We start from the raw sequence: 14,659 nt of genomic DNA, 5'->3' as shown, positions 1-14,659 counted from the left end.
TGCCGGGCACACAGTAGAGGTTCAGGGCCGAACCGCATCCCTGCCAGCCAGAATACAGCTATGGCAGGGAGGAATGTGACCCACAGGCTTTGCTTTCCAAGCGGCAGGGTGCGTGTTCAGGCTGGCTGATGGGATCACCACGGGAAGGGGAATGGGATGGATCATGATTCCTGGGACATGTTCCCCATGGTGGGTGACAGTGCCTTGTTGCCTCCGGCTGTGTGGAGCGTGCTCAGGCTTCCTCTGAGGTGGCAGCTCAAATGACTGGGGGATTATCCTCTGAGCCTAGGGGATAACCCAGGGCTGGCAGCTGGAAACACTGTCTGTGGGGGTGTCTGGCTGGCAGCAGGGACCACGGTGCTCCACGTGCTTGCTGAGCTACCTGCAGCACTGACCCTGCTCCTTTTGCAGGAGCCTGGGGGGCTGTTTCCCTTGAATGACTCAGAGAAAGGCCACAGAGCCAGCTCTCATCAATGGAAATCCCTTTTAGCATCACTGGGGAGGCAAGTCTGTTGCTGGGAAATCTCACTTCTGCTGATTTATAGGAGCTTTAATGTTGAAAGGCCTCTCTCAGTGTTTTCCATTCCCTTTTCTACCACTTTATGTCCTCCTACTTCTGCCCCTGGCTGGGCCTGGGGTACAAGCCCCCAACATCTCTAAGAAATGGAAAAGCAGCCTGGGCATAGGGAGGGTGGACACACTGGAGGAAGGACAACAGGACAACCAGCCATCACAGGAGCCATGGAAATAGTTAAAGACGTGGGGAGTCCAGATCTGCCACATCTTCCGTGACAATCTGGCCTCCCCAGCATCCTTGTAAATGAGAAACCGCATAAGCCTCACACTCTATTACTGCTATGGAGCATTAGAGTCTCTCATTTACGATAAACATTCTCATCTCCAGCAGAGCATGAATAACATTAAATGAGATAGTTAAAATGTTTCAGGCCAATTATAGCTCTGGTGTAACTTCAGCAGAGTTACACCAGGGATTAATTTGATCCGGAGAGCTCTGCCTCCTGTTCTGAATTGGGATTCCAGCACGGGTAATTACATCCTGCCTCTCTGCACTTCCTCTGGAGTTTTAATTGGGTTGAATGGACTCAACTTCTGCTTTTTTCTTCAGAAAGTCACTGAATTTCCAAACTGCTACTAAGGGCCAAGAGAGTTCTGCCCTGCCTCTGCTGTGTTAGTGTAGGTCTGCTCTGGCATGCAGGCAGCCCAGCAGCCTGCACCCCACTGCACCTTCTGTGGGTGCACCTTCCCCACTGCACCACCCCGATCTCATGCTGGGGGGACCAGCCCTCACATCCCAGCCTGGATCCAAGACCAGGCTCCTGGTGCACTGAGACAGGCAGCTGGATTGTCTCCCTCTTCCACTTCCCAGCCCTCTCAGTAAATCAGTGTTAACGAGGGACTTTTGACCCTCTCTTTCCCTGAGCAGCCTTAAGAAGCATTTTTGTTCCATGAGATAGTTAAGAAACTTGAAGCAATTTCCTCCCCTCTCTTCTGCTGTATTTTTTGATGATTTTTTTTGTTTGGTTTTTTTTTGTTTTTTGAGAAAAGAAAAAGTTATAGGGCACAAGCAGCCTTTAGGATGCCTCAGAAGTGGGAGCAGAGGACAGGCAGCAGTGTCTGATATGGAGGGGAAGGAGCAGATAGGCCAGTCAAGATGGGGTGACCACAGCCCTGGTCCACTTGCTCTGTTGGAGTGACCATGTATGCAACTGAGACAGGAGGGTTAGAGCTGGGACAGTGCATTTGCTGTCTATAATTAGGAATTTTATTGTGAGGTGTTATCTCACCAAGTTGGAGGCTATACAAAGCCATACATCTTCCATAGCCAATTGTATACAGGGGTGACGGTGGAGGGGAGGATGCTGGGAACAGTCTCCCTTGCAGATTTCCAGGACTTTCTGTTGCTGTGTGGTCCCTTTCCCTTCTCACATAGAAATGATGAAAACAGTCAGATAAACCCTGGGGAGCTGGGCCCAGCAAGGCCCCACAGCTTCACCCCCTCCTCCAGGCTGCATGGGACTGCTGGTCCCACACCAGCTGCACCACCCCCCAGTTGGGTGTAGCCCACTCACCATTTCATCTCCCCCATTTCATTTCCCTCTAAGTTTTTCCCAAAGTGTATTTTAGTGGGGACACAGATGGAAAGAAGACGAGTAGAGGTGTCACAATCTTTCCTTTCTCCTCAAACAAACAGCATCTCCTCAGCAGGACTGTGACAGTGAGATCCGTGGTGGTGGGACCATGTCCTTCAGCCTCCTGGCCCTGAGGTGACCATCCCATCCCTTGGAGAACTGCTGGTGACACTGCACCTGGCCCATGAGGGCTGTCGCTACCGATTCTGTGTTTCTCATAAAGCAGAGGGTGGTTTTGGCCAGCAGAGTGGACTCAGTTAACGAGGTTAAATGAATTCCCACTCCCACCCACCGAGGGCCTTCCGGGACCATCACAAATCTTGGTGCAGACAGCAAACACCTCATTGCGGCCAGCAACCCTTGCGCAGCCGCTCATTACAGGCAGTCTCACTCGCTCTTAGCTCAGCTGCTGGCTGCGGCTGATTGTGTAAATAAAGAACATTTCTCATGAAATCCACCCTCTCAGAAGTCCCCAGGCGGAGAGCTGGCCTTTCTGTGGCTCAGGAAACCTTTACCCCCAAATCTGCAATGCCCCCGTGCAGTCAGTTTAGCAAGCGATGTTTGCACACCCAGGTTTGCCATGCAGTGACCCTGTTCCTGGCAGAACCGTGACATTTGCAGGTGCCATTTCCAGACAGCTCCACGTTGCCCTTTCTGGGATTTTTTTGTGTGCTAGTCCAGATAGGGAGAAAGGTCAGAGTTACTGACAATAAGGTCCAGGCTGAAATCTGGATTTTCCCTAAGCCCAGGATTACTGTGCTTGGGCTGCTCCTGCAAATTTGGGCTCCAGTCAGCTGCCCTCAGCAGGTTACACTGGGTTTTGCTCCTAGTCTTTGGGGCTATCATAGCTCCAGCATATTCTTGCAGATTCACCTGGTTGCTCATCACTACCCACCCAGAGCTGAACAGCCTCAGCCCTGATGCTGCCTCTGCAGCTAAGCCCCTGACCTTTATTTTCCCTTAAATCAATACCAAAAAGCCATGCTACAGCAATACCAGCATGTCAGGGGAGTCCAGGTGATTTATATCATCTGAGGAGCTGATTCTGCTTTTGAGGCTTCAGTCCTGATAAGCCTTTGTCTTTCCAGCCTCCAATCTCTTCTGTGCTGCCTTCAGCTCATGTACCTTGCATTCATCCCCTGACCACCTCTTCCTGGCATTATTGACTCTCCACCTTGCTTTTAATCTGCTATAAAATGAAGGCACCTCTAGGTAAAACAGCAGTTTTATTCTTCCTGGTCATAATATTTCCTTTACAAAAAAAAGAAAAAAAAATGTATAAAGTGAGTTGAGGTTGTAAAGGCTTAATTAAAAAGCTTCAGGGGGATAAAAATCTATTAGGAAAATTCTATAGACATTTGTGAAATTCTCACTGTGGAGAACCAAGCCACTGGGAGCTCTTGTCCATATGTCTGGCTTTACCGTGGTGGAGGGGAGGTGACCCTACAGTCCCAGCATGGGGAGAAGGTGTTGCCATCACCTGGGAGCATCCCAGGCTTCTTCCCCACCATTGCTGATCATCCGCTGTCCTTTCCCCATTGCTGTGTCCGGCTCGTGGCTGCCAGCGGTGGCTGGCTCTCAGGAAGGACCACACCGCCTGCTCTGGGTGCAAAGGGTGGGTGTTTGGCACTGGAAATTCATGCCAGCTGTGGTGAGGTCAGTGCAACTGTGCCTGCAGAAAGGATTCTGTTGTGTGACTACTTTACTCACCAAAAAAGCAAAGACCTGTCTCCTTCTGCCTTGTATGTATTGGCAAAAGCGTTGGGAACTGCTTTTTCAGTTGTGTTGAAGCTGATGTTTGCAGGTCCACTGGTCACAATGACTGATCAATACACACGGATAGACTTTTCCCATCAGAACATTTATTTTTCCAACAGGACACAGAGTTCTCAAACAAATGAAGGCTTGCACAAGAAATCATCTGCCTCAGTTTGGCAGCAAACAGAAAACAGGAATATTTTTCTTTATTCTACACCCGAATGTTTGTGGCTAAATAGAGCCAAAAATATATTCACACACCCCCCCGCCCCCCCCCCCCCCCCCGCTTCTCCCAGACACGAGACATCTCTGAATGCTGAAAGCAACTCTTCCCCGCCACAAACAGACCAAATAAACCCAGCATGAGACTGGTGCTTAGTAGAAACAGATGCGCCTCTAATGCTGTCATCTACAGCAAGCTGCGTCTGCAAACTGATCTTTTATTAACGTATTTATATAGGCAGGAAAGCTGCAGCGCCTGTGCAAACCCCACTGCCCAGAGCAGGACGCCTGATAGCCCCGTGCCTGCAGGCTGCATTGTGGCTTGCAGAGGGCATTGCTGTGGGGCTGCTGGCCACCCCCCAGGGCTCAGCCTTCAAGACAGGCAAATTTCTTTTCTGCAGCAGCATTTAACCCCGTGCCTAGTCCTCTCTGACCTGTGGGAGGGGATCAGGGGTGATGTGGGTTCGTCGGCATGCAGGCTGGTCTTGTGGGTTGTTTTACTGGGGCTTTCGGCATGTGCCGAGGCCGGGATGTGCTGGGTGTGCTGGGTGTTGGCTGCAGAGTACGGTGAAGCTGCAGGAGGAGAAGGAGACATGGTTAATAGTTTGATGAGAGCCAGAACAATGTTATGAGCCTTGGGACATCTGCCGAAGGGAGGCAGGGCAAGGTGAGTCCTTGAGATGCCCAAGGGCATTCAGCAGTGCCTTGTAGCCTGGGGGCGATTAGGAAAGATAGCCCTGCTCTCAGTTGCCCCCCAGACCCCACGCACATGCACCAGCCCAGGCCAGTGTCCCCTCACCCTCGACACCAAAGGTTTCTTTCCAGGGCCAAGACAGTGGTGTGAGTGCCCTGCCTTTGCTGGGAGCTGCAGAAGCACAGACTGGAGCCAGTCCTCACTCCCTGGGGCCACTGTGCCACACACAAAGCAAGAGCAGTCCCCAATCCCCACATCACATGCACTTCATCCCCACTATGGCTGGACCACCACTGGCTTTGCTGCCTTTTCTGTCGCTGTGAGATGCTCCTGGCATCTAGGCAGTGGGCAGGAGGCCACAGAGGAAGGGCTGGATGTGCCCTCACCTGGGAACTGAGCTGCTATTGAAAGTGATGGGAAAAGGGGCTTTTCCTTTCCAATCTGGCCGTTTCAGGCTCTGATTTCCGTCCCTCAGTGAGACACTTTTCCAGAACCTTTACAGCCTTACCAGTAAGCAGACACCTCTAGGTGAAACAGAAACAAATCATCATTAAAATGCCTGAGGGATCTGTGAGCAGGACAGAAAGGCAAAGACTAGGCTTTTTACCCCAAGCTAGCACTTTCCACAATTACCCCAAAGCTGCATCTATCCCAGATAACTGCTACATCCCACCTGACTTTTATTCCAAAGTGGTGCTACGTGGCATGAGGGTCTGAGCCAGCCTCTCTCCTGGTCTCTTCCTCTCCCTCGGGATGCCTGGGGACAGAGGAGATGGGGTGAGCTGTGAGCAGCAGTGCCGATTGCAGCCCTATCTAAACGAAAGCGATAATTTACTCCAAGAAAAGGCGGCTTTGCATTGCATGAACAGAAACCTTCTTTTCCTCATGTCCCGCCTGCTCTGCAAAGCAGCGTGCAGCAGGCAGGGGTGAATGTCCCTTACAGGGGAGGCAAGCACCTCAGCTCAAGTCCCATGAGGAGTTGATGCAGCACAGTTTAGCCTGGAATAGGCTTATTTTATCCAGCAATTCTTTTTTGATTTTTTTTGCAGGAAATAAATAAATCATGCAAGTCCTCCATCACCCACTCTCTCCAGCCAGCTGTCCCTTTATCATGGCCCATCTTTCCCCTGGGCTTTGGAACTGGGTCAGTGAGCAACATTCAGCAGCAGTGGCTTCCCACTGACATTCATAGGAAGCAGATATGGCCCCTTGGTGCTTTTGAGTAGCCCAGCTTTGCCTTTTCGGCATGAATCTCAGCCAGCCCAGAGCAGGGTGGCTGGAAGATCAGGTGATGCCCAAGTGCAGCCCACAAAGGGACCAGGGGCTCTGCCAGCAATACTTCTCTGCATCCCTCTGCCACGTCAGTGCTCATGGCTTTGCATCTTCGCTACCTGGGACTGGATGTCTTTGAACCTCTATCCCCTGCCAAACTTGGCTGAAATAAGTCAGCAGGCTCGAAAGCCATCTGGGGGAGCAGCCACGTGTGTGTGTGCATGTACACACAGAGCTGTCGCACACAGCGCTTACTGCCTGTGGAAACCAAGCAAAAGAGGGAGCAGCTTCATCCTGTGATTCTTGCCCTTGCTCTGCTTTCAGCATTATTCTCTGCCTGGTTACACTTGCTGGTAAAAGGGAATTTATGCTCTACAGGTTGGGGACCAGGTCTCAGGACAGAGCTTGTCACATCCTAGGGAACGTGGCTGAAACAAGTCCAGGAACCTCCTTAAGCTGCCGAAGGAGCCCTGCAGAGACCAGAGAGGTTGGTAAAACACATCCCCACCTCCAGATACCCAGCTGGCTTTTCTACTTCTGAAACACAGCTCCTTTTCAGTGCTAGAATTCGGGGTCACTTTCAATAACTCGCTGAAAAATCAGAAGAAAAATCCAGAGACATTCTCTGAGTCACTGGCATGTTGTTACCAAGGACACTAAGGTTCCTGATTTTGAAGAAGAGATTAATTACATTCTACAAATAGACATTTTATCTGCATTGAAGAGCAGCAAGAGCTAGTTCTTTTAACGTAGCTCATTATGTATCAGTAGGTAGTATTGTGACAGATGTAGGAATCCAGTCATATTGTCACTTGGGTTTAATTGTCAGAAAGCTGTCTTCCCTGGGTCAGCTTCTAGTGAGGATTTGTAATATTTACATAGCACTTGGGGCTGGTTTCTTTATTGCCGGAGTCTGTATTCACTCGTCAGTCTCTCATTATGCATGTGCCAGTATTAATTGCATTTAGAAATGAGATTCTAAAGGAGAAGTGAGAGCTATTTAGACCTCCATTCAGCTTGAAAGACAGCAGCCTTCTGTGTGACAGCTCTCGAGATGTTCTTGTGCTCAGCTCTCTCTCCAGCTGAAAAGCAGGTGTTGGAGAGAGTTGGTGTCGGAGCCACTGTATCAGCACTGCCTTTTGTGCATGCCCAGACATTTATATAACCAACAGTATAATGACTCCGCAGAAGTGGCACAGAATTGACCCTTCTGGTACGGGAATGCAGGAAGTTAGAGAGTGAGTCTGCTCAGCTGATATACAGATATAAGGGGCAAAGTGATACTGAGCCTTATCTCCTGTGGAAAGAGGGGTGTCCTTTTCTTGCTCGTGGGTTTGGGGGTTATTTATTGGCTCAGCTGTGCCTGCAGTGCTTCGGAGCTGTGTTTGTGGTCTTGCTAATATATTTAAAGTCATACAGAAATTCAGCTGACACTTGTCTGTGCATGCCTGCTGCGCGCTGATTGCTCCAGCCTGGGGATGCAGAGCCGTGTGCCACTGCTGCCGGCTGCCAGCCGTGCCTGGGTGGTGGAAATGAAGAGGTCATGTCCTGCTTCCCAGAGGAGACTAAGCTGGAAGGTTAAATCCAGATGACGCCAAGCTACTGGCTCTATTTTCTCCAGCCTGAGGCATAGGGGGTCTGTTCTCACCTTGCAGCACGGTGTGTGGGGTGTAATGAAGGTGGCCTCGTGGGGGGAGAGATCGGCACAGGCACCAAATGCTTCCTCTCTCCATGGCCCTGGCTCCCAGTCCCAGGAAAAAAACCCTCTGGGGGCCAGGGAATTTGTGTCCAGCCTGTTGTGAGGGGGCTGAGTAAAGCAGCCGTAAAGGCAAAACTTTGCTTTGCCATAGTCCAGCCTTGCCCCTCTCCAAGAGCTCTCCACCCGGCAGACTCCTTTGGGTACTTCTGTACTCCCTTGGGTGCTCCCTGCCCTGTGTCCCCCCGTGCTGGACCAGCACTGAGACCAGACCCTGGGCTCCGGGTCAGCAGCACCTCTACCTCCCCAAAGCCCCATGCTGCTCAGGGGCAGGCGGTGAGCAGCTCCCTCTGGGAAGCCACCAGAGGGGAAGAACATGAGAAAGGCAAACAGAGCAGACATCTGTAACCAGCTCTGGCCCCCAGCCAGGACCTTCTCATTAAGTATTGCATAAAACAAAGAATAAATCACTGCTTGTGGAGGAAACACAAGCACCGAAGCCCAAGGAGCCCCCTTGACCTTCCTGTCCCTTGATGGGGAGGCTAGTCCAGAGCAGCATTTTAGTTTGCTTTTCACCTCCAGCGAGGAAGAGGATAGCAGACCCCACAGTCGGGCTTTTAGGAGGAAACCCTGCAAACCTGTCCTTTTGAGATGGTGGCAGCCAGCTTCAGGGGTGAACCCTAACCCCACGGACCCACGGCTGAGCCCCCCAGCCCTGCAAATGGGGGCCAAGGACAACCCACACTGTCCCTGGCAGCCCCAAGGCATATAAATAGAAGATGGGACGTGAAGGAGGTCAAGTGAGCAGGGGATTTCACATAATCTGATCTTGCCTGTGCTGTTCATTTGTGTCCTTTGCCCAGGACACATGCCCTGCTTCGCACATGGGGACGTCAGAGCAGAGGGATGTTCCTGCACTGAGGCAGCTTTATCCCATGGAACGTGTGGGCCTCTGTCTTTTTCTTGTGTGCTGTTTTTCAGGCATGTCTTTAATCCAGGGGTCATCCAGATCCGTGCACTTATGGAAAATCCTCATCTTTGTAGCTGTATGGGATCCTGGTGCCTGCCCAGCCTGAGCCTGGTCCTCTAACTCACCAAAATCCAGTTGGATCAAAACGCCCATCTGAGACCTTGGTCCAGTCTGCCTCGGTCACCTCTACCACTTCTCCCAGTCCCTGGCCAGCAGTACTTCTTTCTCTTGCTTCTGCTGCTTCTTTTTCCAAAATAGGAAAGGATGGAGACAAATGCTCTCATGGTATAAAGCTGTCAGTGAAACTGCTCTGATTTATGCCAGTGCAAAGCAAGGTAAGTAGATTAATGTCCAAAATAGAACAAGTAGAAAACCTGTTAATAGCCACTGGTCTTTAATGGTGAGAGCAATTAATCACCAAAAGAACTAATCAAGCAATGTACAGCTTCTCTGTTGGCTGATGTTTTCCCATCCAGATCAGGTGCCTGTCTGAAAGCTGCAGTGGGTCTTGGATGAGGCTTCTGCTGGCCATCCAGCTGTGGGTCCCCCTTGTGCTGCTGGGGACCCCTCGTGCTGAGCCCAGCCTTGAGCTGCTGGTGCCAGCTCAAGGCACGCTCCCTCCCTGTACTACACTGCTGTCTCACCGGCCACACATGGATGATGGTGGTGGTGCTGATGGCAGTCAGGTGTGAGGTCTGACCGGGCTGCAGGGCCCCAGTTTAGACCTGGTGGAAGGGGTGCTGATCCTGCCATGAATGGAGATAGCCAGGGCAGCCCCCGTGTCCTTTCCAGCCCCAGCTTTTTCAGCTCCAGGCTCCATCATACCTCTTCCTGCAAGGTTTTATGCTTTCCCACTGCTTTTTCCTAACGGCAAGGACACAGTGGCTGAGCTACAAACCCGTCCTGCAGCCCTGACACTTTCTCCTGCACCCACATGCTTTGCTTGCTCCTAACAGGATGCCGAGCCAGATGCAAATCTGTCCCCTCTCCCCTGCCCTGGCCACCCTGAAGGCAGCTTGTGCCTGCTCCCATGGACAGGGCTTGTGCTGCGGCTGGATCTGCCTCCCCAGGCTGCCTGCACGCTGCCAGCACCGGTGCCATCACTCCAGGGGACCTGTCCTTCCAGCCATGTACCTGCCCTGTGTGCAGGCAGTGCTGCCCACTCGCCCTGCAGCTTCCCAAGAGCCGGACCCGCAGGCTGCCAGCTCTGCTGGCTTTGCCAGCCACCCCCATACCCCTGCCCAGAGCCAGCCCCCACCTCTGCCACGAGCGTGTGTTTGCTCAGGTAACTCAATGACTCTAATTCAGACAGTGCTGCCGGTAGCATGGGGAGGGGAGGGCCGGAGGCACACAGGCCAGGAGATGCCTTCCCTGCTTCCAGTCTTGTTTCTCCCTCCCCTGACTTAATTGGCTCATTAAGCACCAGTTTGACCTCCTCACTTTCAGATGCCTCCAGTCTCCACTGGTAAATAGATTTATGCATCTCCAACAGAAACCTCCTCGAGCTGAGCCTGGCGTTGGAGCAGGCGTCTGCACAGCAAGTGAGGGCGATGCTCAGCCCCACTGTGAGCATGGCATTGCTGCTCCCGAGCTGAAGCCAAGCAAGTGCTGAACTGGAACAAAACTCCCTCCCGAGAGACATGGGGAGCTGCAGGTAGTGGAAGCTGCAGCTGCCGGCACCGTGCCCATGGCGCGGCAGGGATGCACCAAGCAGGAGGTGACCCTGTGCTCTGGTTGCAGCTTTGTCTTTGCCTTGACGCGGGACTGCAGCAAGTCCCTTCCCATCTGCTCCCTGCTGTTGTCTCAGAGCCAGGGCATGTGTGAGTGTGTGCGAGCGTGTGCATGGGCATGGAGCACAGCACACAGGGCCACAGCTGCAGGGTGGTGGCTGCTGGCTCTTTTGAGAGCCAACATTTAGCTGGTGCTTTCAAGCATCCTCCACACCCAGGTGCTCATCCAACCTCCCAGTACCCCAGGGATGGAGTGGGACCTCCCTGGGGTTGTGTTACACTAGATGAAGGTTTGCCAGCTGGGTGCTGCCGGGTGTCATTGGCAGCCTGGTGATGTCCCCATGGCCGAAAGCACTGCTCAGTCTCCTCCCCAGTCAAGGCATGAAGACAAACAGGCAGCCAGGCTGCTTGCCTGGATGGATAGCAGGGTGCTCGACTGATCCATTCGGAAAACACCTTGATTGGTGCGTGCAAAAGCATCCCAGGAGTTCATCCCTGTCCCTTCACACCAGAAAGACTGGAGACCTTGCTAGCACTGGTACAACGGATAGGAGGTGACAACAAAGAAGGCTCCCCTCAGCCCAGCACAAGGGAATGTCTCCTGGTGTCACCCAGAGGACTGAAACCAGAAGGAAAACAAATTTCTCTAAGGATGGGTCTCAGATTGAATTGCAAGATCCTCCACCCCAGGGCCACCCCTCACCTCCCTCTCCCCAGCCCCAGGGCCCCAAGGGCACAGGAAGGGGACAGGAGAGGACATACAAAGGGGACAGGAGAGGACATACGGTTCAACTTTGTTGAAGAAGTGGCGCCGCAGAATCATGACCAGCGTGCCGAGGAGCAGGACGGTGGTGCACATGGTGCTTCCTCCATCACCACGCAGTGCCGCCAGCCCCTCACATCCTTCCTGGAGGTACCACTTGGGCCAGGGCTGTCACCTCTGCCTGGCTGGCCTGCCACCCCAGCTGACGGGCACCTCTCCCCAGCAGCCACCTGAAGGCTCTCAGGGCTGGTTTTAGGAGGAATTAGGGCAGGATCAGATGTAATTAAGAGGCAACAAATGAGGGCGCTTTCCTTTGACCTTTGGATGGGGGGAGCCCAGCAACTTGTCCGTGACCCCTTGAGCACTTAATAGGTTTTGGTGCGTGGTGCTCCTGCCCTGGCTGCCCTGGCCCTGCACCTCAGTGAGGTGATGCTGGGTGTGATGCGTGATAGACCAAGCCTCTTCCCACCCCGTGGTTTTCCCAGCCGTCTTCCTGCTCCCACCGGCCCCATCACCACCAGGGCTGGGTGCTCCCCATTTTTCCGTGTGCCTCCCTCCCACCTTTACCCGTCTTCCCCTGGCTCCTCCCTTTCCCTCCAGCTCCTGTATCCCGCCTCCTGCCAGACCTGCCTCAACCTGCCTCCCCCCTTCCAGGCTCTAGTAATCTGACAGGCTCAGACCTGCCTGTAATTCCCCATGGACGCATTTCAGCCAGCTGATCCAGAGACCTTGTCTGCATCCTCCCCTCATCCCAGCTGGGTTTGCCTCCTCCCCCCACCTGCTCCCCACCACCGCATGGCTCTGCCCCCACGGTCTCCCCCCAGACCTCTGTGCCCGTTTCCATTATCTTGCCAGGGAAACCTTTCCCTCCCCTACAAGCTCCCTAGATGTCCCTGCCCATGGGCAGAGAAGTGCCTTCACACACCTTGTCCTGGCTCAGCCCTTTGCAATGCAAAACGCCTTCTGGAGTCAAGTGACTTTGTGGGTTTAGATTAAAGAAAACAACTGTGAAAGAAACCTCTGTAAGAGAGAGCGAGAGGGGAAGACAGCCGTGTGTGTGCACATGCACACTTGTGAATGCACACATGTAGGCTGTAATGGTGCATGAAGGTCCTGACCCGGAGGAGAGCCCAAGAGCAGGCAGGGAGCCATGGGCACTGGCTTCCTGAGCAGCCATGGGTCGGTGCCCTGGTGGCTTTTTGTCCCCACATGGGTTTTTGCCCCTAGGTGGGGTTTTGCCGGGAGGATCTTTGGGTGAATGCTCTCTGCTGCCTACACCCCAGCGCTGCCTGCCCCACACCAGCACTGGCAGTGGGTTCCAGGCTGTGGACACCCTCAGGGCTCTGACACTGGTGCTCAGCAAAGTTGGGACACGTCTCCCTTTGGGGCTGTGCCCAGGGGCCTGCATGCAACTCTGCTGTTCTGCCTTTTATGCCATGCCCTGGCTCCATTTTGGCCCTGGGGCATGAGACAGGGGCTGAAGTGGGATGGATGCTGGCTGCAGCAGGACAGTTGAGAAAAGCCCCAAGCTGGGCATCCCTGTAACTCAGCTGAAAGACAGCTTCCCCCAGCTAAAGGATTTTGAAAACAGAACTGAATCCAAGCAACCTAGATTGCTCCAGGTTCAATGACTGGTTGGGTCTGAAAGAGAAAGCAAAGCTGAGCTTTCCAGGAAACCTGGCTTTCCATTCCCATCCAGCTGGTGCTGGAGATGCCCCTCAAGCCCAGCTATGGCAGGAGCCTGGGCTGGCTGTGGTTAATCCCCTCTTGGTGGACATGTCCTCTCAAAGTGCTCCAAACCCTAAAAACAACACTCATGAGCAGCACTTGAAATGTTAGTAAAACCAAATCCCTCTAAGCCTGTCCAGTAAATAGTCCCTGTCCCTGAACTTGGGGGTCGGCCAGGGGCAGAGAGGATGGAACCTGCCTTGCTGCTGGCACTGGCAGGATGGGAAGCCTTTGGGAGGGCAGTGGAAGAAACATCCCAAGTGTCTCCTGCAGCCAGATGAAAATGAGAGTGAATAATTTCTTCCCGAGTGGAAGTCAGGCCAGAGGGTGCAAAGCTGCCTTATGCAAGGCACCAGGGAGCGCGTGGGGTGGCTGAGCCTGATGTCTCGGCCAGCTGCGCTGGAGCATGCTGGGCCCCCAGGAGCACATTTTGGTATGCTGGGAAGTCATTGAAGCCAAATAAACAGCGGCTGCTGGCTGAGCTGGAGCCCAAGAAGCTGGAAGGGCCTTCTTCCCTGGCAACAGGCAGCATGGCTTTCGTAATCCCTGGGAGGACGTCATTGCTTGCAAACCCTTCTCCCCTCACCGAGACCTAGTTGCCACCAGCAAGGTCCCTGCTCTCATGCCCCAGGTGCCATCTGAGGCCCTGAAAAAATACAGCTGCAGGAGCTTGCTCCTTCATGGGCTCGTTTATAACCGTCTGGTCCTCCATAACCAGCCAGAGGACTCTAAGGGGCTGCTCCACCACGTCTCCATAGGCACAAGCTCTGGGTGCTGCCCAGGTGCGAAAAGGAGCCCAGTGCAGGGGGCTGGTCCCTCCACTTGCTTGACATTGGGTGACCTCAGCAGCCAAAACTCACCCTGTGTGGGAGCCTATCGCTTCCAAACACTCCTGATTGACGCCGAGAGATGCTCGGTTCAAAGGCAAGGTAATGTGAGCAGATTAGTTAATGCTTCTTGCCCTAGCCCTTGAGAGCAGGGCTGGAATGGCAAGGCAGACTTAATGGGTTTTGAAGGCTTTTCTTTTTAAGATATGAATCAATGAAGCTGTACGGGGAGCATGGATAATGTGATCGGAATAAGAAACAGGGCTTGTCTTTGAACCGGAGCAAGGTTCCTGACGGTGTTTACTTCATGTCCTGGCACCAAATGTGAGTTGACATGAATATATTAGCTTACTGGCTTTCCTGAGCAACCTCTGCCACGCTCAGACCAGCTTCAGGAAGGAAAAGAGCAGCAAAGAGAATCTGTTTGGAAGTGTCGACTTGTTTCCCAATAACCCTGTCATCCTCGCTTATCACTGATGTGGTATACCACATCTTACCACATCTTACCACATCTTACTGGTTGTGACAGGGGCTGTGCTCCCGGGGGGGGGGGGGCGGGGGGGGGCGGGGGGGGGACCAGTTCCCGCCAGTAGGGAGAGCTCGGCACAGTGGGGAAAGAAGGGAAAGATGGTGACAGCAGAGGCTGTTCAGGATCTGAGGAAGTTTAGCAGCCAGCTGACGCCTTGCCCATGCAACCCCATGGTACTGGATCAGTCACCTGCTTCCTGAGCAAGCGCCTATTGCTTCATCCCTCACGGTTGCATCACAAGGTTTCAGTTTCCTCAAATCCCAGGGTAGGACTGTGGGGTTTTTGCAATAGTTCCCAGGCTGGGACCAGGTTGGTCTGGA

The 14,659-nt window shown here is 53.2% G+C and overlaps 1 long non-coding RNA gene across 1 annotated transcript; it reads right to left on the bottom strand.

The window, feature by feature from the left end:
• Nucleotides 1–3,990: 3,990 nt before the first annotated feature.
• LOC114010972 (uncharacterized) lies at nt 3,991–11,506 on the bottom strand. The gene is made up of 3 exons (XR_003552674.2): nt 11,278–11,506; nt 5,498–5,581; nt 3,991–4,703 (listed from the first exon to the last, which is right to left on the bottom strand). It is a non-coding gene; the product is annotated as an uncharacterized LOC114010972 (long non-coding RNA).
• Nucleotides 11,507–14,659: the final 3,153 nt, after the last annotated feature.

This window comes from Falco peregrinus, chromosome 2 (assembly GCF_023634155.1).
Source record: "Falco peregrinus isolate bFalPer1 chromosome 2, bFalPer1.pri, whole genome shotgun sequence".
Lineage (NCBI taxonomy): Eukaryota > Metazoa > Chordata > Aves > Falconiformes > Falconidae > Falco > Falco peregrinus.
This window is presented reverse-complemented; position numbering and strand designations above follow the sequence as displayed.